Consider the following 27566-nt stretch of genomic DNA (forward strand, 5'->3'; position numbering starts at 1 on the left):
GCTGAGGCAAAGCGCCGTGGGGTGGAGGTGTGTGGGGGGGTGGCCGCGGCCTCGGAGCGGTGCGGGGGGGGGAGGCGGGCGGCCCCGGGGCGGTGCGGGGGGGGGAGGCGGGCGGCCCCGGCCCGGCCCCGGGGCGGTGCGGGGGGGGGAGGCGGGCGGCCCCGGCCCGGCCCCGGGGCGGTGCGGGGGGGGGGAGGCGGGCGGCCCCGGCCCGGCCCCGGGGCGGTGCGGGGGGGGGAGGCGGGCGGCCCCGGCCCGGCCCCGGGGCGGTGCGGCGCGGCGCTCGGCCCCGGCAGGGAGGGGCCGCACCGCCCCTACGCGAGCAGCCGCCGCCGTCGCGGCGGGAGAGGTGACAAGCCGCTGCGTGGAGCCGCCTCCGCCCCGGTGGGAGAAACGGGTGTCCTTCCCCCTTCCCCCCCCCCCCCCCCCCCCCACGTCCCCGCCACCTCCGCGCCCCGCTCTGAGGTAAGGCAACCGCCCGCGCCGCCGCCAGCCTCACCCCGCGGCTGCGGGGCCACGGCGAGGGGGCGAAGGGGGGGGATGACACGCAGCGGGTCCCGTGTGCTTTTAGGGGAACGGGCCGCGCCGCGGGGGACACGTTGCGGCGGCGGGAGTTCGGTTTCTCCGCCGCCCCGGGGAGGAGCGGTGCCGGCGGCCCGGGGGCGGGGGGGGGGGGGCAGCCCGGCGGCGGTTCCCTGCGCGGGGAGCGGCCCCTGGGGCCGCGCCCGTCCCCGCCGCACCTGGGCGGGCGGCCCCCGAGCCCGCCTCGGCCTCTCCGCCTGCCGCCGCCCCGAACCAGGCAGGCACTTGTTTGGGTGCCCCCCCCCCCCCCCCCCCCCGTGTCCCCTCGGTTTTGCGGCGGGGGGGGAGCCGCCGCGGCGTGGGACGGGACGGCCGCTGCTGCCCGCCCGCCCGCCCGCCGCATCGGGCTCGGCGGTGATTTATGGTTCTGTTAACTCAGCGTTTGGCACGGTGTGCTTGCGGGCGGCAGCGGCGAGCGGGAGTCGTTAAGTTTTTCTTACTTCTGGGAGGGAAAGGAAAAGGGCTCCGTGGGGCCGGGGCCGCCCGCCTGGCTTCCTCCAAATCGCATCCCCCCCCCATGCCCCTTAGCCCCCCCCCCACCCCCCCCGGCTTCAGCGCTGTGGCCGGGGGCTCGCTGTGGTCAGCAGTCACTAACGCTGGGCAGGTTTGGGGCGGGGGGGGGGGGGAATTGCGACCAGTGAGTGGTGACTGAAGGGAAAAACTGTCACAAATTAAATGTTTTTCTTGCTACTAGTTTTGTGCGGGAGCCCTATATATTTATTCCTTGTGTGTACATATATGTGTATTTATCTATGTATACATGGAATATATACACATTTTTTTGAGCCATGAGGACGTTGCCTATAGGCTTCTGTTTCCAGATGTTTAGTTTTCTGTTTCTTCTAGGCGCATTTGCATTTCTGCTGGGAGGGAAACAGGCAGCACTAATGTTGCTGAATATGTATTTGAACAGTAGCAGGGAACAACTTGTGTGCCTTTAATTCAGCTGCAGAGGAGATCCATGTGGGATTAATATACTTAAGCGATCATGTCACACTGACGTATCTTGTTCAGACTTGTAGATTTTTAAAGCAGTGTGGACTTGTAGGTAGTAGCGGAAGTGTAATTAATTTTAAACATGTGACTTGGCCTAGTGCTTATGATTTTAACGTGGTATTCATACCTTGGTAAATATGCATAGATTTAGCCATCTGTCCTCTGCTTTCCCTTCATGTGTGCACATACCACGCTGCGCAAATGAAAAAGGTACTGGGGGCAGGCTTTAGAGCCAAATATGTATTTAAACTTTTCTGGGAAATGCGCTAAAGTTACTGTCAAGGACTACCGGAAAGCTTCTTTCATACAGTTTTTGAGTATGTTCAAAAAAAAAAAAAAAAAAAAAAAAGTTGCTTCACCATCAGTGGTGCCAATTTGTAATTTGTATTTGTCATTGGTGCTATTTGCATACATCCAGTACAGCTGATACTGCTGCTGGAAGGCATGTAATTCTTCCCGCTATGGACAAGGCCCTTTTGTGTAGTGTCAGCCTTGTACGCTTTTTAGAGGGTGCATGAGCCCTGGGTAGAGCCCTGCGGTTTCTCTCTCCTGTGGTAAGGTGGTGGTGGCGGGGGGTGCCAGCCGGCTGTTGCTCATTGGGGATCGTAGCAACAAAACTTCTGACAGAGGCTGGGGCTCCGAGCAGGGGCACATCAGTCTTTGGTGCTTGCCGTAGTGGCTGGTGTATGCTACGGCTCACCTACGTGCGAGTGAAATTTGGAATAGCAGTGGTGATTTGCACCAGGGTAGGGGTCGGTCGGTCTGTCTGTCCGTCCGAGGTAACTTGCAGGATGGTGGCGATGCAGTAATGTTGTCCTGTCGCCGAAGAGGTGGGCTGTTCTGTTGTGGTATCCCTGCTGTCACCGCAGGAGCGGTGCTTCTGCACCCCGCAGTTGGGTGCGGGGGTGACATGACATGTGTCACCTCAACATACCTTCCCTCTGAAACTTGTCTCCTCTATCATTTGTGGCCCCCTCTCTGAAGAGATGGCCTGTTTTTAGGCGTGAGCAAACCTGCCAAAATCTCAAATCTTTGGCATTGGTATGTTTGGGATTGTGATGATGAAATCTTCATTTGAGCATCATTTTCTTAAATTTGGCTTTTACAGAATAACAGTTGTCATAAGAAGATTAAAAATAAAGTCTACTTGCTGCTAACACTTGGTGGGTGAAATTTTCATCTCTTCTACTACAGCTGCTCTGTAGTTTCTCTGCTGGTTGCAGAGTCTCTAGAATTGTAGTGTGCAGTACTAAGTAGACTACTTTTTCTACTAACCTAGGGATTCTTAAACTATGGTAAACCTACCACAGGAAAAGTGGTACGTGAGTCCTTCCACCAGTGGCATATGACTGCCATTTTGGGAACCTTCTTGGTCCTGCTTTTTCTTGGATTAAAAGCTTGGTTACAAGACACTGGAAAAAGTTCTGTTAATTTATGGTAGGAAGAAGAATAAGCATATTCAATTGGTATTCCCGTTGCTGCCTGATGGTGTTAGATGTTTTTGCATCCTCTGGGTAGCTTTTAGAATCTCAGTAGCACTGGATGATTATTTTACTCCTTATTCTGCTGAGTAAAATTATACAGCCTAATTTATTTGTTTGTCATATTCTCACTGAAACTTCTGCCATGCTAGATGAATTAACAGTCTGCTTGTTTATATTGGATTTTCCCCCCCACTTTTAATAGGCCCTCATAGGTCTGGTTGTGGTTCTACTGTAAGGTTTCAGAATTTGGTCCAGCCTGTCAATAAAAACAGAAATAATGAACCGTGAACCATATTAAACCTGTTATCAAAGAAGGTATTTTCATAATGTCAGTTATCAGGGTAGAAATCTCACTTCATATGGCTCCATCCAGTCCCACAATCACATTTACTGCTCTTCTATAAATTTTTTTCTGGCAGTTTATTGTTAGCTCTCTGGGGCTAAAGTACTTGGGACAGATGTGAACATGCTACCTTAACCTTTGCAGAATTCCAAAGTAACCTAATTGGCTTCTAGACCTCATTGTATTTTTCATGTCCTCCTATCATACTTCAGGCTCTTTCTCTCTACTTATTACTCCTTTCCAGATGTCTTTTACCAATTGAATTGTTGCTGGATCACTTTTCCCCAGATGAATTATTATTCATTTTCTCAGAGGCATCTAAGAAATAAAATGCATGATAGAGTTTTCTCTTCCCCCCCCCCATTACCTTTCTTCAATACTCTCCCACGTTCATTTGCAACTTTACGTAAGTAGAGCTTGTTAGAAAGTGTTCATTAAAATGTCATTGAAGTGAAAGTCAGGGAGGAGTGATCAAAAATGCTTTTCAGTTTCAAGTCACTCATTTCTGGTGAATAAACCTTTAAAAACAAAAACAATCTCTTTTCTACTGCTGATATTTCCCCTGTGCTTTTTGCTGTCTTGATCATTGTGGTTGGACTATTTGCGATAACTGGGTTTGACACAGGCAATTTGCTTATGGCTTGAGAGAAACACAGTATCAAAACACTCAACTAAAATTGGAATAAAAAGGTAATTGGTATGGCTCAATCAACTACAGATATGAAGGAAGAGTAGATGTCTTCAAAGAGCTTGAAGTGTTGAATAACTTGACAATTTATCTTGACTTGCAGCTGCACGCCAACGCTCTTGTCTCACGTTGGGTGACTGATGACAATGATGACAGTCGGGGACTGTTCCTCTGTGGAGCTCAAGGTAGCCCTTTTGCTGCCCAGGGCTGGGGCCACAGAGGGGTGTAAGATTGTGGGTGGGTGTTTGAGCACCGTGAGGATGCAGCCTGGAAGATGGGAGGATGATGGTACGCAGCTGTATTACCAGGGAAAGACATAGTATTTGAATCTCCTAGACTGGAAGACTTCTTGAGCTGCCCACAGTGTACTGGAGACGCAGGTCACCTTTGCCTAGATAGAGCTGACACAGCAACACTGTCGTTGAGTAATGTTTCAGTATGAAAGTATAATGTCAGTGTAAAGGCCAGAAATACTTCTGACCTATGACCAGTTGGGATCATGTATCTTAAAGCCACAAAACCAGGGTCTGTTAGTGGCTGCAAACTCTTGACAGTGTTTTCCTCTGCTCACCACCAAATTCCATGTTTAGATTTAACTTCAGCTACTCCTCCTTGTTTTGATGGTGCTGCAACTGTTTGTGCTGAAGTATAAATAGGTCTGTCGTGTCTCCACATTGAGAGAATTTGAGACTTTTTCTGGCTGTTTCACCTGGTGGTTTGACATTGATGTTAGAAGGTAGTGTAGAGGGAATTGAACTTTGTAGGTCTCTACAGAGGAAGGATTGAGTGATGGGGAAGCAGCTTCCCACTGTTGCTAGGCTGTACTTCTGCTTGTTTCCTCATTGCTCCTAGTTTATTCAGGAAGGACCCACACTGTTCGTCATATTTTTGTGGGCATTTGTGAGGTGTCCCTACCCCCCTGGTGAGCAATAAATATTTTGTGCCTGATGGTATCAAAAAGAAGTTCTTTGAGGTTGAATATGTGTCAGCCTACATCCCCTCTGACAGGACATAATTTGAAGTATAGGAGGGTCCATGTCCTCTCTTTAGCTTGGTGTCCCTGGTTTGTAGTGTTACGTTCATTTAAGTGAGCTAATAGTTGCCTTTGTTACTGACGTTTTCCAGGAATGGGAGATTTGGCACTAGCCAGTGGTTGCTCGAGACAGTATATCTGTGGTGATTTTTTTCAGCAATGGTAAGACTATATACACTTTCAAGGAGGAAGGAAACTTCTGAGTATTTTTTTAATGATTTAAGATTGGAAGGAGTATGGGTTGAATTCACAGATCTTGGAGAAAAGAACTGTTTTGAGGTACAGGGGTGTCGACTTGAGTTGTGTGAGCTGGCTGTTGGCGGGTATGGGTGAAGTGCATTTCTGTTACCTGACAGTGGCTTTCCGAGTGCACGCAAGGTTTTCATGAAGTAGAGCATTTCCTTGCAGTGCAGTATGTCTGTATGGATGTCATAGGCCCTGAGCATTGAAGGCCTTAGCGTAGGCTTTAATGCATTAATTATTTCCACCTTTATTGACTGTTCTCAAATCTGGTATTTCTGTCCTATGTTTGTATATGGTGAGATATTGATAACATCAGGGTGATTTTAGGGGGTGTTACTGGAGCAGTGGTTGTTAGGAGTTGACTATATTTTTGATTATTGCTAGTGTGTAGCTTCCTGAGCCCTCAGGCCCTTGCCCTGCTTGGCCTTCTGTGAGCTGTAAAAGATTTTGGAGTTTCTTGGTCTTTGCTCTACCAAGGCTCTTTAGTTCCTGGGAAACTGGACATTCTTTTGCTTGCTTGAATGAGGCGATGCTCTTCCCATAACAGCAGTAGTGTTGTGATATCCTTAATGTTCAACTTCTCTGTCAGGTCAAGTCAAAAATACAACCAACTCCACAGGCTGGACCAGAGGCGACCTGTGAAGGTGCTAAGGGGACTATGAGGAAACTGGCTTTTCATACAAAACATGAAAAGATGAATTTTGGAGACTTCGGCATGTTCAGTCTTGTCAATATATCTGTTGAAATTCCCAAGATTTATCATTCTGGGACACTTTGCTACCTTCCATTACAAGATATTAGTGCTTAGCCTTCCTAAAGCCATTTGTTTATTGTAGTCTTTAAGTGAATAAATGTTAGCTTTAGTTTTTCAGATTAATGAAATCTAATAAGGATGCCTTACTAAAGCACCTTAGATTTCACATTTGCAGAACAGGTGAATGCAATGCTTCCTGCAATCTTCTTGTGTCTGAGTCTTTGACTCTGTATTGTGATGGGGGAGGATAAAGACAGAGGATTTAGATCTCATCTAGACAGCTTTGGGTGATGCAATGCATATCAGGTATTTCACTCTTGGGATTGTGTATTGCCTGTTGGCAGTTAGTGGTAGGTCTTATGTTACTCAATTCATTCACTTAATTTCATAATGCTTTATGCTTTTTGCTTCCTGTTTGTGGTGGAGTGTATTTCTTCTGCAAGTTACAGCTCTTAGTAGGTATCTGATTTCTCTGGTTCTTTTCCTAATTCCTTGAATAGCCCATTCCAGTTTATACCATGGGAGATGAAGTGGGCTGTGCCATTCGGGTTGCTGGGTGCCACAGAAGAGTCATGGACACCCCATGATTCTTTCTGGAGGTGCAAGCTTTTGAATCCTGGGAATGGTTAGACCTGGATGTGCATCCTGTGGGAGCAGTGCTAAGTGTGGACAGGAAGGGTGAGGGCGTAATAGCCGTAATGGTAAGATTAAGGCACATTCCAGCAGGAGGAGGTGGTGTTGGTGGCTTCAGTCCGTCATTTTCTTGAAGTAACGTGTCCTCGCTGTTGTGAATTGGAGGAAGGGGGAAGAAAAATCAATACGCTTTCTGAGCTATAAAGTGCTTGACTAATAGTGTGGCAATAACTGGAGGCCAGAGCTGGGTGGAGCTCACTACTCCTCCCTCATGAAGCAGCAGAGCGGTTTGGTCATCTGAATTGTGGTGATGGCCCTGGGGCTGACAGGAGGATTATTACAGCATTGTTCTTGCTTTCTAGAAAGCTTACCTCATTCTTCTTTACAAATTTCAAAGATGATTGAAGCACTTTTTCTTATGTGGTACCAACAGTGCCAAACCTGCTAGAGCTGGTCCCTGTTGCTGCTGGAAATAAACTGGAAAAGGGGAAAACACGGGTTTGTGTAGAACTGTGCAGAAGGCTTTGAGGATTGAGAAGATGAATTTTCTAAACAGAATGAATGATTGAAACTGCTGTAGTTCCACTTTGCTTACTTCAGCAGGATTTTGTCAGTGAGTTCATAGTTTGTATTTTTTTGCTTTCTGCATAATAAACTGAAAAACAGAGCAGAATGAATGGGATATCCTTAAAGGTTGGGTGTTGGGTTTGTTTTTTGGAGCTGTCAATGCACTTGCAGTTACATTGTCTCAAAAAGAAACCTTTTGGAAATGGCCATCACTGGAAGCATCTGCCTCAGATTTAGATTTTTGAAGGACCTATAAAGAACTCTTCTAGGAGATAAGGACTGGCAACTTCTTTTTTTTTTTGTTGTTGTTAGGTGGCTTGGTCATAGATATCTTTGTAAAATGGAAGTGTATTCGATATGCAAAATATATGAGAGGACTGAAAGAGTAAGGTCTAAAATACTGTGGACCTTCCCGTACAGGATCCAGAGCTTTTAACCTATCCCTTCTGTCAGCTGCTCAAAAAAGAATCTTTGAATGCAAATGTAAAACAACTGAGTGATATTGCCTTGTATATGCTGCCAACAGTAAAGAGAAGAGCTAAAGCTAGTTCATCCATTTGGAACTAGCACACGGTCCCTGCTTTTGTCAAAGGCAGTACTTTGAGGTCAGATCAAGTCCTGTTGCCGTGTCCAGATCCAGTGAAGAGCCACTGTTATGGGTAGGGGTCTAGGTTGAGGGAGCTGGGCTGCTTTAGTTGGATGAAAAGGAAGTTAAGGAACAATCCAGTAGCTGTTTATAGCTGTTTACAGCTACTAGAGGATGGTTATGAAGATAATGGGGCCAAACTCTACTAACTAGTGCCAGATGACAGCAAGGGACAATGACGACAAATTATTGCTTTGGAGATTTCAGGTTGGACATTGGGAAAATCTTGTTATTAGGGGTGAAGTGCAGCACTGCAGCGGGTCATCCAGCGAAGCTAATATCTGTCCTCTGAGCTTTTCAGGACTCATCAAGACAAAGCCAGAGTTGACCTGATCTGCTGTTGGTGAGAGTCTTGCTTTGAGTCAGGGGCTGAACTAGGTAACCTCCAGAGGTTTCCTCCAACCAATGTTTCTAGGAGACTGGCTCAGATTCCCCCAAAATGAAGAATTTTTTAGGTAACTGTGAACTGAGCTGACCAGCTACTGTGGAATGCTTGGTGGTAAACTTAATTTCATGTCCTCTATGTAGCTTTTGTAGTGCATACAATAGTGCTTCAGTGAACAATATTGAGATTAGTATTGTTGTCCTAAGTATTTATGACCTGAGGACCTGCAGGTTATTTTCCTCAACAGGTTTCTTTCGCTCTCACCCGGCCGCGAGGGAAGGGGCAGAGCTCTTTGATGGTTAATACTGCCCAAACAGGCAAACCCCTCCTCGGGGGTCTGCCGAAGATGGCTTTGGGGGATGAGGTGGCATTACAATCGCCAAGAGGGCAGGTGGACTGCAGTGAAACTGGCCTTATGATCTTAAGTTCGTAAGACTGTGTACCCCACAGCAAAAGAGCTGTGTGATCTTCATCTTGCACTTTTCCTTTGCAGTCCCCTTTACCTGGTACTACCTTTAAGTAAGCTAAAGGTAGCAGACAGGATGCCTTCTGATCTTGCTTTGGCTCTCCTAATATGTATTAGTGCTCCTATTTTTTTTGTTATTAGAGGTGGTATGCAGGGGAGTAGCCAAGTGAATGACTTTGTCAATGTTATAACACTATTTGAGAGAGAGAGGGAGGGGAGCGTCAGAGAAAAATACAGAAGAGGTGAAGTATGCCATGTTAGAATGCTGGATGCCCTCCCCTTGCAGACTTCTAGCTACAAATAAACTATCCATTCCGTCTTTGGACCTCTGGTGAATCAAGTCCTGTGTGCATTTTGATTTTTTTGAGGCATTCTTTCTGTAATTTAGTTAATTTTTGAGGTGATGGGATTAAATCTTGACATGCGGTGCTTGAAACCTGCTGTCATCAGAGATCAGGCTTTTGGGTGCCATTTTATCCCACACCTAGTGCTTCTGCCAGAGAACCTTGTTTCTTGCCCTTCATTACTCTCACTTGTTTGCTTATTTTTCCTGAGTGAAAACAATTATTATTTCTTTGTGTGTTTACAGATCCTTCTTTTTTTGGTTTCTGTTACATGACATTGGGAAAAAGGAAAGTTCATGATCATGTATATAGTTTTACGTGGCAGAGTAATTAGGCAAAGATCCATATGTAATGTTTAAAAACATTATACAAATACAAGTATTCTCGGCACTTCACAGTAATCAGAGAGGAAGCTGAAACGAAACAACCTCTTTTGAGGTGAAAATGGAAATTTAGTGCAAAATTCATGACTGTTTGAATGCATGTAAGTGATGTTTAAAGAAAAGCTTGCCTATGTGAACACAAACTCAGAGACTTCACAAAACAGAGCTGCCTGCTAACCAAAAGACTAGTTGCTTGCCAGCAGTTCACTTGGCATAGCTTTCTCCTACCTGTCATCCATACTTCACAGAAAGAAATAAAACCCTGTACTTTCATACTCCAGGCCTTCCCTCCTTGCCAAAGTAATGCTTTGTTAATTACCTGGAGTCCTCTGCTCTTACATGTGCAGGTTATTAATTGCTGTAGAAGGTGAGGGATTGAATCCTATTCTTACTGATTTTAAAAAACAAAAATTATCCAATTGGTTCTCATTTTCTGTGAAGTTTCCTGGAGCCTGTTTTCTCTGCTTACAGTAGAGATTGCTAGCTGATTTTGCTGCATGCCCCTGAGCATCTACCCTACAGACTTATGCTGTTAAGTGGCAGTTTGTAGGGAAACGGGAGCTAGCATCACCTGTTAAATAGAAACGGGATGTTTTACACCTGTATTGAAGCCGTGTGCAAAAACAATAGGATAATTTTAATGAATTAGAGTGATTTGAATAATTTTTGTGCTAGTTGAAGATGAGAAAATTCAAAACGTAGCTTAGTTTCGGTGCTATCTTTTTCCCTTTGGGTTTATAACAGAGTAATAAAATAGAGCTTTTTGGATTTAAAGGATAATTAGAGTCCTCATTTACATCACTGGTTGGAAGATTTATTATTTGCAGCCATTTCTTGAATTATATGCGGGATCTGGGATATATTAGAGGCTGATAACTGAAGCTTTGTAGAAGGTTAAATATTTAGTTTAGCTGCAGAAAACATAATTGTACTACTTCTCTCATATAGGTATGTGAAGTATTATTTTTGGTAATTTAGGAGCTTTTCAGAGGGCAAAACTTACTCCTGTGTCTTGCCAGTAGGTTGGCTGTTATAGGAAGCCAGCCAGCCCTCAGGATAAGGAGCAGAAGTTTAGTATGTATGCATCCTCCACCTATGCTCCCTGAAACACGAGAGGGTTTTCCTATGCCCATGTGACTCTGTGGTGGAGGTTAGTGGGTTCTCTGACAAGGTGATTTATCAAATGGTTTCCTCCTGTTGTGGGTTCAAATAGTAGCTACTCCAAATCTGAGGCCAGAACAATAGCTATGGAGGAAATTAGTCATGGAGGGATCTGAGGAGGAAGGAGCATGTTTTTATCAGCAGTGGAAGAACTTCCCAATGCACAGGGGTCTCACTAAAGATAATTTAGGAATTAGTGAGTAGTGGTGGTTTATACCTTCACATTGTTTCCAAGTGGCTATTAAAGACTAAAGGGTACAATGCTTGCTTTCTTCTTAATTTGACACATTTGGAAAGTATTCTTCATAATCACATGGATTCAAAATACATTTTTATGAAGGCTTAGGCATTTGGTGTTTATTTCAGCTGGAGCGAGAGGCTTGGGAGACTTCCATCAGGTAAGTCCCTGGTTGTGGTGGATGCTGTACAAAATAGGCGGACATGAAGTCAGTAAAGAGAAGGATTTATCTTGAATTTACAATATGCGTTGCTGGCTTAAATAGTGCTTGTCCTTTTACTCTATGATTCCTTGTGTTTCATAAAACCTCTATTCTGAGTAGGGTTCAGCAGTTGAAGATAAAGGGTTTCTGTTTTGTATGTAACCCTTTCACATTCTGATAGAAGAGTTGGGAAGATCTACTCTGATATGTATTGAGGAAATGGTTTACATTTTTGCACAGGTACAGGTACCTAAATATATGGCATCTAAATTGACACTAGACCATTTTATATCTGGGACATCTGTACAGGGCTGGCAGATAAAAGCCAGGACATACCAGTAACCCAGTCTTTCCAGTAGTGGCCACTGGAGGCCACCAGGAACTCCCTAGGGCATCTGAGCAGGGATTAGATGTCTGGGTTTGGATGACTAAAATTTAAATGTTAATGTTTTCATACTTACGCGATTTGGTATTTCAGATCAGAAAACTGTAAACAGCTTTTTTTTTTTTTTTTTTCAGCTGTCATAAAGAAAAATAGAATCACTTTCCTGAAAAAACTTTTGCCTAAGTTTGCATTCCACGAGTAAGGCAACATGGGTGGCTTGCCAATTTATTTTACCTAGCTTATTATTTTGTCAGTTTATATTAAATAGCTTATATATACAGAGTCAGCAGGATATTGGTTGTTGTAGCAACCTTCCCTCCCCCCAAAAGTGACCCCCCCCCTCCAAAACAAAAAAGAAAATCAGGAGGAGGATCCCAGTCCAACTCCTCTTGGGTTAATTTGGTGTCAATCAGTTGTTCGGAGGAAGAAAGCATGAGTGAGTGCAAGGATTGATGTTCAGTCAGGGGAAGAAAACCCTGGAACATGTTCAGCATAGCATAGAGAACAAGCTTATGTAGCTTATATAGCAACATAGCTGGAACATGCTTATGGCAAGCTGAGGATTTACATCAAAGCTGTAACTGCACATTGTCGAAATACAGGTGTTCTTTAGCTATATGTTAATGTCTAGTTATTTGAAATGAATTTGAAAATCAAAAGTGCTATCCAGTGCATGTAACTTAAGTGTCTAAATATTTATGTTCCTAATAAAGCTTCTTCTATAGTAAGATTTCACCTCTTATATGTGTAATGAAGGACATGATAGAAGGAACATACGGGTAACCGTCTTAGGTAACCAATAGAGAGACACAGATGCTTTTAGGGTATGATGGAGTCTCTTAGAATAGCTACTTTGGGATAGGATGAATCACAGCCCACAAATGCCTATTTCTTTTCAGTGTCTATAAAGAGAGAGGGGGAGTAGAGTGACTCAGTGAGATGTGGTTGTTTATATTTGGTCAAATATATTTCAAGCTAAGTGCATAAGGCTACAATCCAGAGGCAGCTCAGCTCTCCGGCACCCGGGACATGCGTCTCAAACATTCGGCTGCAAAGCCTGGTTGGAGTGTACTGCAACTCTCCTCTGGCTGGTGCCTTCATCACCCTTCCCAACTGGAACCACCCTGTGAAAGAACGGTGCACGTATACCCAGTTTTCATCCTGATGGCGAACTGGTGTCATCCCAAAATAAAGTCAGGATGCAGACTGGATGCGTGCCTGATCCTGTTTGGATCTCACAATTTAGATATGGCTTAAATTCCTTGTGCAACCAGCGGAAGGAGAGGGGGGATTTGGAAGGCCTCCAGAAGCCACCTTAATTTTGGTAAGATTGAATCCTAACATGTAACTTGAATATACGCTTGCTTCTGTGATGTGTTTTCATTGCATATTTCTCTCAGCGTATATGATGAAAATAGAGTAGTCTATTTTCATGTCTGTGCACGATCAATCTCCAGTTTTCCTAGGTTAGGGAGATGTTGGGATGTCTGGGTGTTAGAAAGTTAGAACAGTTGAAATCCCGGACTTAAAGTTACTCTGATAAGCATATTTTTAATACCAAAATTAGACCTGGCAATGTCTTTTCAGAACAGTATACCTGCTTCCAGTTAGTAACTTGAATTTGAGCATTATTTTTTTTATTTTTGTAACACATAGTGATTTTTACCATCACTTCAGCCCCAGGAGAGAGAGAGGGGTATTTTGCAAAGTCTGGCATCAGTGGTGTTATGCATGAATAGGTCTGGGTGCCTAGTTTTACAATCTTGGAAGCTGTCTTGACTGTTCTGTATGCTGTTATTCATACCACACCTATGAAGGTTGAATTTTGCTGGTAGGGGCAGTTGTGGGAATTTACTAAGGGAAGAGTCTATTACTGACACAGGAAATAGTTTTGAAGTTGTTCTTGCCATTGCTGAACTTACCAAAATGTCAGTGTTTCCATAGGTCATCTATGCAAGGCTCAAAATCAGATTTCTGTTGTACTGAATGTCAGAAGTTGCTTGGTGTCTTCAATGTCAGTGTTATATGTATTCCATGCTTCTTGCAAAACTCCCTTCAAATAGAGAAGTTTTGTTGTTTCTGGGATTAGACCTAATCACTATGATTCAAGAGGAAAGAAGGAAGAACAGCTGTGCAGGTTCTGTATGTTCTAATTCTCTGCCTCTTTGTTACTTCCAAAATAGTCAGCTTTTCTCCAAAAGTTATATCTGTACCTGTCAGAAAATTGTGTGTGATAATCACCTTTAGCAGTATTTTCACCTTGGTTCATTAATTATAGGAGCATGTCAAGCAGAGCAGATGGCATTTTCGGAGTTGGGAATTTACCTTTGTTATTCTTTGTTGTGTTTGACATCTGAATTTCTCGGCTTCTCTAAGATGATGTCATTTTGCAATTAAATATATAATATGATTGTATAAATTGGCCTGAAAATTGAAATTCTGGCCTTTTTCTTTCTAACTGATGTGAAAAATGAATGAGTGCATGTGCACATCTCAATTTGAGGTCAGTTGCTTTGAAGCACTTCGCTCCTCCATGTACAGAGCAGATATTTTTAAAAATCTTTCTTCGGTCTATGAACTTATGCCTTATTTTCTGTACACTATTCAAGTGCCATTTTTGAAATGATCATACACTTTTCTCTTGAGCTTTTTGATGGGCCCTAGCCAAAGGGTTCACAAATGTGATTTGTTTTCAGCATGCCCTACTGAGTTGAGGGGCTTCTGATCCTTTGGCAAGGGAGGGACTAAAACATAATGACCCCCGTGAGGAGTTGGGTGGGCGCGTGGCTGCTAGCTTTGTGCTCATGATTTAAGAGTCCTAGGAGTGATATCTGGGAGCGCCTCAACCCTGTTGGACTGAAGTTGAAGGTCAGCAGTGGTGGAAGCCTGCTGTATGCGCTGTGAACTGGCGGCACATGAAATAGGGTTGTGCAGGCTCACCTTTTGGGAGGTTGTGTTAGTGGCTTGTCTTGGGTTTGTGTTTTTTTTTTTTTTTTTTTTTGAGGTAACTTGCAAGTTTTCTCCCTCTTTAGAAGCGAACTAATGGGCCACAAAAGCTCTTGGCACGTTTGCCGTATGAATGTGCATGTGGTCCGTGGGCAGGGTGGCTGGCTCCTGCTGACTGGTGGTGCCTGTGCCATTTACTCTTCCCAGCTCCTTGTCTGGCTCGGGCACCATGTTCTTCCTCGTAACCTTCTGCTCCACCAAACCTGGGATTTCCACACTCTGGCTCTTGCATCTCTTCCTTCCGTTCCCTCTCATCGCCATCTTTGACTCTTCTGCCCAGCTTTGTGTCACGTTTTGGTCCACCTGACCTTTTTTCTCACACCCCCTCTGCAGTGCGATCTCGAGGGCTTGTCTCCTGCACGTCTGTGGGGCACCAGCCGAAGGGTCACGAAAGCAACAGGCGAGGTTGTCTTCCTGCTGTCAGCTCCAATGTCTGGTCTCTGGCAGATGGGAGCAGCAGTTACAGGGGAAATCCTGCTAATCTCCTGTAACTTGAGCCCATTACATGCTCAGTCGCACTGTGGGGCTGGTGCCTTTCCAGCCGCATACGGGCGGGCGGCTGGAGGAGGCGGCGGACACTTACTGCAGAACATTTTCTGAGGTTTGTGCCGTGGGGATCAGAAAAAAAAAAAAATTAAAAAGATGGTGTGTGTCAGCTGAATTCTAGCAGGCTTTAAAGCTTTGTCAACTAGGAAAATATCTTCGTAAGTATAGCAAAAAACATAGCCTTGATTTAACAAAAAAAACACCCGAAAATGTAAGGGATCGTCATGCTGTCAAATTTCAACACTGCCCCGACATGGGCAGAGGAGCCAGAGTTCCCTGGTGAGTGAGTTACAAGGGTGGAAGAGCAACATGTTTTTGTCTAGGCTATCTCAGAAATCAGCAAACTGTGTTTTGGCAGAAAAGTAAATAAATCCTGCAGCAGATGTCCAGCATGGAAAATTTTTAACACGGGCAGCTCGAGTTTGGCAAAGTCAAAAGAATGTGGAAAATACCAATGAGATGCACCAAGCTGTCTTAATAATGGATAGAGTTACCACCCCTGTCCCCGAGGTCTCTCGACCCACCAGAATCAACTATTTGGGGTTTTGGGGGGGTTTATTTTTGTTTTTTTTTTTTTTTTTCTTCTTTTTTGTTATTTGTTTTGTTGTTTTGTTTTGTTTTTTATATAAGGCAGAATAGAGGAGGGGGGTGATTGAGCAGAGAGTGAGGGCTGGCTGGCAGGAGCGCATTTCAGCCATGCCAGGGAGGGGAGGGTTTTTGCAAATTGGATGGGAGATGGTGGAGCCCGAAGGAGAGTTTTTGCATGCGGGATAGAGGAATAATGGATTTTTGGGAAGCTGCATTTATAATATGCAAAACAGTCCATAGGAAACAATGGGGCCTTGGGACAGAGCTGCCAGTGAATGAGTGCTTTGTTTTCCTCTTGTCTATTCATATTTCTAAACTTTTGGTGGAATTTTAAACACATTTTACATGTTTTTTATGTAATGGCTTGAATTGTATGAACTGCTGTCTATAGTAGTATTGCACTGCAATCTTCATCCTTTTCTGCATAAAGATTGATTTCCAGCTTAAGCTCCTTTTTGTATTTTTCTTAATTGCAACTCTTGTTCAATAATCCTTGGCTGCTTTGTTCTCTTGTTTTAAAACTTCAGCAAAATTTGTGGGAAAACTGATTGACAGCAGACCTTGCGTACCAAGAGTATCGAGCTGCCCACAGTCTGACTTGAAAATGGCAACTGGTATCATAGTCTTTATGCCAGAACCTTGATAGAAATGAACATCAGTTGTAAGCTAATCACACAAACTGTAGTTTAGATGCTGCCACTGTGATTTGTCTGTCAAAGATATTAAAACACCATCACAGAGATTATGTTTTCATCAAGAAACATCCCATACCTGCAGTCCCTAACAACTGATCTCAAATGTTCGGAAAGACGTTATGCGTGTGTTGCTGTTAAATGCAAACACTGCACATAAGATTAAGCAGTATTAAAATGAGAGTATTACTGCCCGAATTGGAGTGCCTTTTGGCTGCTTGTTAAAATGAAGGGTAGATTGTTTGGGTTATGGTGCACAGCTCACCTTTACAACCAAAACAGCATCATTGCAGCTCTGCAGTTTCAGAAATGTTTGTGCAAGCATTTATGATTAGCAAAAGCTTCGGAAAATCCCTGTGCAAGAAATGGTGTAGCTGCTGTTGCAGTGGAGGGGAAGGGAGCTGTTTGCCTTTGCTGCGTACGTTATTTCATGGAGGTATCTCTTTACCTCGCCGGTAAAACTCCTTCCCTGCGTGAGGGAAATTCCTGGTTCATCAGTATGGATGTATTGTTTTTACACATTAGAAGTGCTGTGTTGCCGTGTCAATCATCCCGTTAGGATCAGTTTAAGAGCAGTAGGGCTGACGAAGCTGGGTGTGATTGGCTGCCATGTGCTGGGAGGGCTCTGGGAGAAGGAAGGGCTGCAGTCTTTCAGCAACAGAGTTTAGGCTGTGTCTTTGCTTCATCATCTGAGGGGAAAAAAAAAATCCCCAGACAAGGCACAAGGCTTTCTGAGCACACACACGCACAGTATAATAAAATTACGGGCTGCTCATCGTTTCATGTGAAAATGACTAACCATGATGCGGTGGGAAAGGTACGGCTGTTTGTTTATATCAGATGTTCCTGTTCACGTTGGGAATGTGCCGAATAGACAGGGCTAAACAAGGTAGGAGGATCGTTGTCTTTTACTGAATGTTTAAAGAGTTTGCTGCAGTATGGTGCATACTGTATGTGTTGCTTGAGGGAGTTGGGGAAACGTTTCTCCGGTGAATATATTCTGCTTGGGTTCAATAGGTGGATTTTATGGTAACTTATTTTCAAAGGGAATTAATTTCCGATGTAAATAGCTCTCTTCAGAAGCAGAACAGGAGTATACGCATATTAAAATAACGCAAGTAAAAAAAGAAATAGGTCAGTGTGTTGCAGAAGCGCTGCTACCCTAATTGGGTTTTTAGCTGGGTTGTTGTCTGGTAGTGCTTCCTAGCTTTAAGAAAGAGGAGTCAACCGGGAAATCTGTGAAGTTTCTAGCATATAGGTTTGAAGATTTAGGTGAATTAGACTGGCTGATCTAAGTAATTCCCTATCGGAGGCTTTAACTAAAGCCAAGACTGCCTGTCTTAGACTTGTAGGAGCCGTACAACAAGATTACAATATTTTACCCTGTTATAAAAGTATGGGTGTTTTTGACTGCACTGTGGTTCCTTGTGCTCTTGAAGGCAAGCCAAGCGAGTTTTTTGCATTGTAGTTTAGCTGAGCATTTCCCCTGCCCTTTCCAGGTCTTTGTCTCAGCAGCAAAATAGAACCTATAAGCGAAAACAAGGAAAACAAGGTTAATAATACGTGCTGCAATTATCTGATCTTCATACATTTTTAATGAGGGAACACACAGCTAGCAGAATAATTTAATGAGCAGGCTGGCTTTTAGAGCAATGATTTCACTGTGCTGAGGCACATCAACTTGCTGAGGAGGAGCCTCAGGAAGGAATGGAGAAGATTTATGTTAAATGCTCTGGAGAAGGGAAAGGGTTGTTTAGGCAGAAGTCTGTAAAATTCTGGAAGAATAGGGGAGTTGTTATTATTATTTATTAGATTGGAAGCAAACTTTAGCATCATATTGCGGGGGGGGGGGCATGAGGACTATGCCTCATCCTGTGATGCGCTGAAGCGTCTTCAACTTTCTTAGACTGCCATATGCATTGATGGTGCTCAATACCTTTCAGGATCCCACCTAATTAACTACCTGAATTAATGGGCTGTCTTTGGTTGGGCTATAACAGCATTGTTTATATGTACAGTATATAAGTGTTTTAGTTTTTAAAATTTTTTTTCCAAGGCTAACAGCTGGAGAAACAGCAAGAAAATGTTATAATCATATTTCTCTTAGAATAGCTGTGAACACTGCATATAGATAATTGTATTCAAATAGGATGTCAGTAGAAAAATTAAGCATATGAGCTGAGGAAGACTAAAGATTAATTTCTTAAAGAAGAAATTAGGTAAAATAACAAAATAACATTTTACTGCCTAGAAGAGCTTTCAGTGGCATAATTTTTGGGAAAGCGTCAAGATTTTTTTTTTTATTTTAGAACAAGTTACACTGGTTTTAAAGGCATTACATTAAATAGGCCTTTCTAGACCAACTGTCCATCTGTCCCCACCCCTTTTCCAAGGAGAAGTGCAGGACATGGTCTCAAAGCTCCCGATGTCACCTCCCAGCTCCTCCCAGCTGACTCTGCTCAGAGGAGGGGGATTCAACTTCCCCACTCCCTGGCTAAGTACTTGCTGAGGACCTGCAGCTAGGTTGTGGACACATCTCTAGTTCATGAACTGGTTGTTTTTTAAACGCTACACTATTCTAAGTAAAATCAACCTTGTGGCTGCTGAGAATTTGAAACTGCTAAAAAGGTGAAATGCATGTCAGGGAATCGAGCGTTATTATTAAAAATCCATGGGACATGGATATGTATGTTTAACTATCACTGTTGATGTTTAAATGTGTTGTTTATGTGCAGAGTGTGTTAAACGTGAGGCAAACACTGATAATTAGAAGCTAGTCAAATAGTCTTTTTCAAGCTATAAAATGTGAGCTGAATTCTCAATATTTGTGGATAAAACCATTATCATGCACATTTTTTAGAGAAAACTTCAGTCTCGTGTTTTGAGACTGTCTCTTACTTTCAGATAATATCAGTGGCTGTTTTTCATACCTGAGAGATTGCAGTGTATAGAATTATCCTCCTTATGCCTGACTGCCAAGTGAAAATTCACATATATCACTCTGTAGCAAACTACTTACAGTCAATCAAGTAACAAAAGGATTTAAAAAAAAATTTCCAGCTCAAGGTATATATATACTACTACTTTACATAGATAGGTAAGTGGGCTTTTGTCTTGGAGTGTAGAAGTGGCAGTGAATATTTTGTATGTATAATTGTTATGTAAGTAGTTGGTAAGAAAAGTATTGTGGACCAGATTCTGGTACTCCATTTAGTAGTATCTTTTCTGCTTAATTACTCTGTGGATTTCATTAGAGCTATTAGCGCAGTAACGTCATACTGTGTGCAGTCTGTCTGTTTTCAATGAGTAATTGCTCTGTTTATAATTAGTTTCTTCATTTTCCTAAGGTAGGATTTTCTAATGAGTTATAGGTCCTGAAGTATACTGTTTGACTATAGAGTGTTTATACAGTCAAATCAAGTTCTTCATTTGTAAGCATATGTTTTACAGCAATCTAAGTTAATCGTGTGCTACAAATACTTTTTTTTTTTTTTTCCCAAGCAAGAAAAACAGCTCTTAATGTTACATGGGATTTCAGGCACTCAGGTCTGGTAACTCTGCTGTGAATGAATGTTCCTCTCTGTTGCTCACAAGTATGTCAGGAATAATCTATAGTGTGTTTATTTGTAAAAAGCTCTGTAAAATGTTCAGCTTTTATAGTATTGAGAGATGAGAAAAAGTGTTCAAATGAAATTCCTCATTAATGATTTCAGATATGGTGTTAATTTAATACATAATTAGTTAGACACATTGCTAAGATTTAAATTTCATATAATAGCTATTAGTGATACCTTGTTTTCTAATGCTACTAGAAATTTCCGACTTTCAGGATTTCTTTTCTCTTTCAAGGAGGAAACGTTTGTTTTTTTTTTTTTTTTTTAAAGCTGGATGATTTGTTTCCCCTTTTTATGAATATAGCAATTACAAAATTGTAGCAAAAGAGAATAAAATCACTTGCTTTAGAATTTTTTAATATATATTTTGTTTTTAAAACCATTTTCCAGCCTTTGATTTTGAAGCTAATTTGATATGTGTGATACAATGTATTATGGTTAACCACAGTGTGAACCAGTGCAATGTAACTGGTCAGTAAACAGGCTGAAATTATAGCCTGAGGAAAATAAAACTCATTTCAAGAGGGTGTCAGTGCTGAAAACTAGTTCAAATAATAGTAGTATTAACTGCTTGACTAATTAAACTAATCTTCTTACACATTATTAGCAAATGCAGTGACAGTTGTTGGTTATTGATATACGGAGTCCGAAGTCTTCTACTGTAAACAAACTTTTCGGCTCTATCTGGGGCAGAGGGTGCGTGAAGAAAAAGAAATCATGCAGCCTACTTCTAGAATCTGCCAACTTCTTAATATTCCCATTTTTTTTTTTTTTTTATTACTCTGCTCTAGTAAGGCCATTAAAACATGGAGCTCACCCTCTGACAATGCTGGCGCTGTAAAGTTCCTAGTTCAGTATTTCCAGCATGCTAAAAAAGGAGAACTTCGGGGTTGTGAAAATCGTATCCAACAGGAGATTAAATGCAAAATCCTTATAACAAACACAAAGAAATACTAATTATGTAGGGGACTCTTTGTGCTACTGATGGTTGTTAAAGCTGTTGAGAAATGCCAGTGTGCAGCTTTTCGCTTCTGCAGAAAACCTATAGGATTCCTGGAGCCATAAGTCTGGCCAAGGACCTGGTGGGCTTCTGCTACCTTAACCTTTGCAAGTTAGAAGAGCTCAGCAGTAAACAAAAGGGATAAACGCACATGTTCACACTCTTTCCTTCCTTTTCTTACTTCTTGCCCCCTCCCCCCCCATTTTTATACTGAGATGTATGTCTGCAAATGCATACACATGTATGTAATATACACACTCATAAAAATAGGAGTGTGTGTATATTTTTCTGACTTTTGCAGTACATTTTTGTGATTTTTGCAGTACAAAACCAATAGCTAATAAAGACAGTAGGAGGGATTTATTGATACAGTTGTTACATAAAACAATGGATCAAGAAATAGGAACAGATGGTTCATATCAGTCTATTAATTTTTTCTATTTTAGGTCAATATTTTTTTATCAGTTTCTGAGTGGATGATAAACAGTGTTTCAGGGAGGTATGGGAGTTGCACACTGCTGAACTCAAAAATAGACAAGGTCGGTGCGGAGGTTTATGTGCTGTAAAATCTTCTCTCCTGCAGAGAATACAGTGCCTTTAACAATAGGCAGAATAAGAGAATACAAGTAAAAAAAAAAAAAATGCAGAAATGTTTTCCCTCTGTAGTTTTATGGAAGGAAGATAGAACTCGGTTAGAAATGCCTTTTTTTTATTTCTTTTTGTGAATACCGAAGGCAACTTTTCAGTTTGTTTTGTTTGTTTGTTTTTTGTTTTTTTGTTTTTTTTTTTTTTTTTTTTTTTGTGTGTGATCACTTTTGAGAGGCCTAGCAAATAATTTTTTTTTATTATCTTTTATTTTTAACCCTCTAGTGTAGTCTCCTATCCAGCCTGAATGCTTTTTTTTTTCCTTGGGTTTCTGAGTTTTTTTATGTTGTTGTTTTTTTTCAAATGCTCTGTTATATGCAGTTCAGGTATACTAAATGGCTCAGCTCCCCTGCCCCCAATTTCCTGAATCTGTCATGGTTTTTGCACTTTATAGGTATTATTGGCAATGTTCTGAACTTAGTCTAAAATTTAAGTTGCAAAGTGGCAAAATTTACTTATATTTTCAAGTGCTCAGAAGGGTGATTTTCAATGCTGGGTTTCGATGTGTTGGGTTTGTGCCTTAACGCTCTCCTCCAGCAGCTCTCTGTGGGAGACTCCTCCTGACATCGAGCTGGGAGAAGTGGCTGCCTGGTAGGATATCAAAGCCTAGTTTTAATCCTTTTTTTTTTTTTTCTTTTTTTCGGGAGGTACTTCTTCCCACTTTTCAGACGGTATGCGGTGCTGTTAGCAGCAGCTATATGCATATTTCAGGCCTACAGCCGCACTGGTTTGTCAGCGATCGCCCCTGGCTGTACCTGTAGTGGGACGGGCAGGCCCAAGTCCGGCAGGAGCATAGCTCTGCACCCAGTTAATGATTCAGGACTTCGGCACTGCCTCGCTTTTATTTATTTAAAAGGCTGCGATAACATATCCAGGATTTCCCCGACGGCTGCGTTCACCCGTGGCACAGTGTCGCCAGCTGCAGCCTCTGCCTGCCACGAGGAGACCGACGCCGGCTTTCCCGCCTTGGCCTCCTCACCCCGCAGCCCAAAAGTGCTGGGCCCGGGGCACGTCCTCTGGCTGGCGAGAGGCTTTTGCGGAGGAGGACGCTGGCGTGTGGGCTGCCTGTGCTAGGATTGCAGTGCTGCAGTCCTTATTGGAATGCTGAACACGCGCCGGCAGCACGGAGCACCGCTGTCCTGGAGCTCGAGAGCTTGTGTTTAAAAACTTTATGCTTCACATGGGGTTTATTTGTTGTTGTTTGTTTTTTTTTTTTTTTTTCTTTTCTGTTTTGTTTTGGGTGTGTGGTTTTTGGTTATTTTTTTTTTTTTTTAAATTCCCATGTGTGTTGTAGTTCCCCTCTGCTGGGACACGCTTTGGGGCTGCATTGCTTTATTGCCATCATTTTAAGGAGGTGGGGGGGAAGCCAAAAAACACCCTGATTTTTATTTGCCACAGTGGAAAAGGCACGAAAGACTTTGAAAGTGGCTGCACTGATGTATGTTTATGAAGCCAGTGCCTTTTTCTTTTTTTTTTTTTTTTTAAAAAGACCTCATTTAATGCTCATGACTTTGTGTGGTGAGGCCACTTTCAAGGACTTTGGTATCCACAGTGGCAGCTCTTTGAAGTGAAAACGCCAGCAGGGGACAAGCTAGCGGCTTAATCCTTGGTGTAAAAGGTCCTAAGGGGTAAGAAGCCATGATATCCGTCCCAAGGGGAAAAGCTGGAGAGCAATACCTGGAACTAAAGCCATCTCCTGGACCTGGACCTCATCTGTGGAGCTGGAAGCGGTTAGACACTGCTGTAGGGCCTGAGGGATCCAGTCCCTCTCTTGTCTCTCTCTGGTTTCCCACTTTCTTTCTGTCCTCACTTTGCTCCCCAGTCTCTTGAGGAGCAGGACAGAACCACTGAAGGGCAAGGGAATGAGGCCTGACAACAAATGTGTTTCTGCAAGGTTGTTTTTTTTGCCTTCCCAAGTTGGTAAATCATCCCTTTGGGGTGCAAAGCAGGTGGCAGTGTCACTTGTGTGATTTGCCGGTCCTTGTGGGCATGTGTCTGTCTGGTTAGGTTGGTGGCTTTGTGGTAGCCCCAGGAGATAAATCTGTGCCTTCACGTTCTGAATTGTCCTTTGGAGGTGCCTGTCCTTTGGAGGTGCCCGTCTCCCCTTTGGCGCGAGGGTGATGAAGGATATTGTGCTTTTTGATCGTCAGTAATGCATTTAGGTGCCTGAAGATAGGTGGAATGAGTCTGCCATCTCTGAAATCTGTTTGTTTGAAATAGGAGATGAAAGTGTTGAGTTTCTCATGGGAGAGCTTGAGGATCAGCATGTCCCTATGGATCCATAGCCAGCCCTAGCTGCAGAGCTAGGCTGCTTCTAAGAAGCTACTGTCCCGAGGCAGAGAAGGCAAGAGGGTAAGCTGAGGACAGCAGTATGTGCCTTGACTGGCTCATGACTCTAGCTGTTAGTTGCCAGGGGTGAGAGGCTTTCTGAGGAGGACTTTCCTTCTCAACCATTGAATTTAGTAGCCATCAGCAATTCTACTACTTAATAGTCTGATTTTTAAGTTGAAAAGTTATTTTAAACTTGTCATAGTTTTGACCTTCAGTAAGTACATCACCTGCCATTTAACTTCATGCTCTCGGTGTTTGCCATATGCAAAGATAATTGTCTTTGTTTCTTTGTTTTGTTTCCTGACTGGTGGTAATTCACTGAATACTCCCTGCTTCTTAGTCAAAATTTAGTGATGGTCATCATTGGTCTGTGTGAATGCCATATTCTTTCTGTTGTCAAAAGCCTCGCTGTTGCCTCTTCATATATGTAAGCCTTTCCCTCGTGTTGATGGTGCTGTTGCTGTTCTCTCCCTCTTTTCTAGCTATGCCGCAATCTCTTTGAGATGGAGAGGATCAGAACCTGATTTATTGCTCAAGAGTTATGTGCTCCATGATTATACGTACAAGCATAATTCTTTTCTGTTTTTCTTTGATATTGCCAAATGTTTTGCTTGCTTTATACTCCACCAACTGCTGAGCATTTTGCTGAAGTTCTCATCAAATTGCCTGTAATGTCCATAAGATCTTTCCTCTGCAGTAGTGTCTTGTTTGAACTGAATGTTGTGTGTGTACTATTTATTACCTTTTGGGTTTCCCCCTCATCTGCATTATTTTACCTATCTTTATGTTAAACTCTTATGTCATTTTGTCATCCACTATACTCATTATAATGAGATCCTTTTGTAACTCTTCACAGTTGACTTCAGGTATGACTTCACAAAAATTTTGTTAACTGCAAATTATCTTTTATTGTTTATGGTTATGTTGCAAAGCAGAGGACTACAATTCTGTTGGTAAATTTCATTACAAAAATTGCAGTAGATTATTAGAAGTAAAAGCATGATATTTAACCATGTGAGTTTGTTGGGTGTGGGGGCTTTTGTAGAGTTTGTTGACCCTGAATTTCTGCTTTGACTTCAGTCGTCATACCATCTGCAAATGATTAGCACTTTTAGCTACCCTTTTAAATTTCTTCTAACATCCATAAGACTCCTGTCATCATCAGAACTAGGTCCCACAAAAATCATCAGATTGCAGAAGTGGGATGATTCGTTTGCTTTCATTTTGCTTAATTTTGAGCTCTTAGGATTTGTGTTTTCTAGCTCTTCCCTACAGTTGTCAGAATTCTACTCTTTAATAAAAACTGACAGTTCCTTGTAAACATACTTGTAGGTGATAAGGCTTTATGAAATGCAGTTGATGTTTTCAGGTTTCCAGTGAAATGGGTGAGAGGTAGCGGTGCTGCAGTAGGATTGTGTAGTGGGTCCTTAAATTTGAGGATTCTTGTCATAGGAATCAATATTAATTTGTTTCGTTTCATTTTTTTTTTTCTTAAAGAAGTGAAATTAAAACAAACTTAGTAATAATGATCTGCTTTGGTAAAGATAACCACCTGTATCTCAGCTCTCTTGGCCTCCAGACACTGAAATGTCAGCATTCTTTTCACTTAGGGGAAAGGTAAATGTGATGGTTTTCATCTTTGGAATGATACCTTGGAAAGGAAAAATGATTGCCCTGAAATAGGATTTTAAAACCATCGGTCAATTACGTATTTTTCTGATTTAAAAATACTAAACTTTTTTATTTGTGTGATTATATTGACTCCAGTGCTGCAGTTATGAAATATAGATTGCGTTGTGTCTTGTGCATCAGCAGAACTGTTCTTTAATGTTTTTCCTGGCAGACCTTGCTTGTCTGGTGAACGTCTGGCAATAAAGAAGCCAGAACAAACCTGGGACCTTAAATTATGGATTTCCATCCAGCTTCACAGAACCTTAATAGCGTAATTTAAAAAAAAAGCCCAGCCCTTTTAATATGTAAATTGAGTGAACAAGAAATTGTAAAAGCATAAAACTAGAATACCACTTCATTTTTTCAGTCCCTCCCTTTTCTGTCCTTTTAAAGTGTAGTAGTGCTTTTTTTTTTTTTTTTTGGTAGCAGACAGGCAGTTCTGTTCAGTTGCTATAAAGTGATACCATGGTTACTACTATTTCGGATGATGGGCAGAGGGATAAACATGGAAAAGGGCCTTTCAAGTAGGTTTTCAAGATTTCTAGAGTCCCTGCATTGTAATAAAGTGAGTATTTCTGTGAAAGCCAAATATTTGTAATGTATACTTTGCAGTATACATAAAGTTGCAGAGGATTACTGGAGGGTATGATTTTGACTAAGAGAGTTGGTTAACTTGTTTGGGATTTTTTTTCTGGTCTGGTTTGATTTTGCATCTCACCTGCTTTGTCCTGGAGATGTATGAAATGTACGGAAGTCCTATCAAGTGTCAGGGGCTACTGTGTGTACATAGGCTGGAGGTTAGAAGATATAAAATCTCTTATTTACAAACTAAAGTAAATATTGCGTTAAAATGAGGCACATTCAACACAGAAATTAAAGTAATTTTTGCAAGGTTGTTTTCTGGAAAAGAAATGTATATAATCATAACAACAGCAGTCCACTATTTATGTTTATACATGGACATTTTTTTATCTCTGAATATTGTTGCTGATGTTGTTTATTTGACCAAATCCAAAATGTTTTTTGTGCTATTTATTGACTTTGTAACATGGAAAATTATTTAAAAAATACTGCTGACTGTCAAGGTGAGGTTTATGCAGGGTTAAAGGAAGTTTTTGAATTATGATCTAACACAGAAATTGTGTAAGGCAATACAAATTGTACAGTGCAAAACAAAACGTGGCTTTAAATACCCATCTGGGACTAAGCTTGAAGTACAACAAATTAATTAAACCCTTGAAAAGGACAAAACTGTCGAGACTTATTTTAACTGGTCCAAATTTTCTGCTGCAATGTAGCAGAAAGCTCTCTTGCCAAAAGCCATTTGCTTTTACTCAGTGTCACAAGCATATCCATTGCATTGGAAGCGCTGGTGGATGCTGGGCTGTATTTAGCAGGAGGGAGAAATCTCTGCGGTTACAGGTAGAGCAGAGGTAGTAGAAAAAGGTCTGGAAAAGTGCTCTGTCAGAACATTTCTGGGAAATTCATTCAGTTTTCACTGCAAAAATATTGCAATTCATTGTGTCAAAGGATGAGAGAACTCTTTTTCAACTTCCCTTTTGAAATAAAATTTACAATGTATTCCTGAATAACTGTGTGCTTATCTGTGATAATACTTAAGTTACAATAAAATGGTTCAACCATATGAAAATAAAGTGTCAATGTGGAATTGTTTCAGTATTGCTAAAATACTTCTGCTTTTGCCTTCAATATTTTCACCTTTCAGTTGGAGGAGGCAATGAGATGCTGAAGTTTCCTTCAGGAGAGTTTTCAACAAGACCTAGTAAGAGTAGGAAAGACTTTTTTTCCTAGTGCTCTCTTTCCATATTACATAGCTGAGTTACAATGGAGGCATTGTTATTTAAATATTGAGAAAATTTTTGGTTTAAGGCATGTCCCTGCCTGAGTCTGGGCTCTAGGAGTACTGGACTAATGCTGCT

At 42.2% G+C, this 27566-nt stretch overlaps 1 protein-coding gene across 10 annotated transcripts in view; it reads left to right on the top strand.

Annotated features, from left to right (window-relative positions):
• The first annotated feature begins 277 nt into the window (after positions 1-277).
• MBNL2 (muscleblind like splicing regulator 2) overlaps positions 278-27566 on the top strand; it is a 114775-nt gene continuing 87486 nt past the window's right edge. For 4 of the 10 annotated variants that reach the window (XM_042805874.1, XM_042805873.1, XM_042805876.1 and 1 more), the window contains exon 1: positions 279-465. The gene's annotated coding sequence lies outside the window, so the exon portion shown is untranslated. Of the gene's footprint in view, positions 466-17001; positions 17255-27566 lie in introns of those variants that run through there. The other 6 variants (XM_042805872.1, XM_042805869.1, XM_042805878.1 and 3 more) reach the window with 4 other exon arrangements.

Source organism: Tyto alba, unplaced genomic scaffold, assembly GCF_018691265.1.
Source record: "Tyto alba isolate M040663 unplaced genomic scaffold, T.alba_DEE_v4.0 Super-Scaffold_45, whole genome shotgun sequence".
NCBI lineage: Eukaryota > Metazoa > Chordata > Aves > Strigiformes > Tytonidae > Tyto > Tyto alba.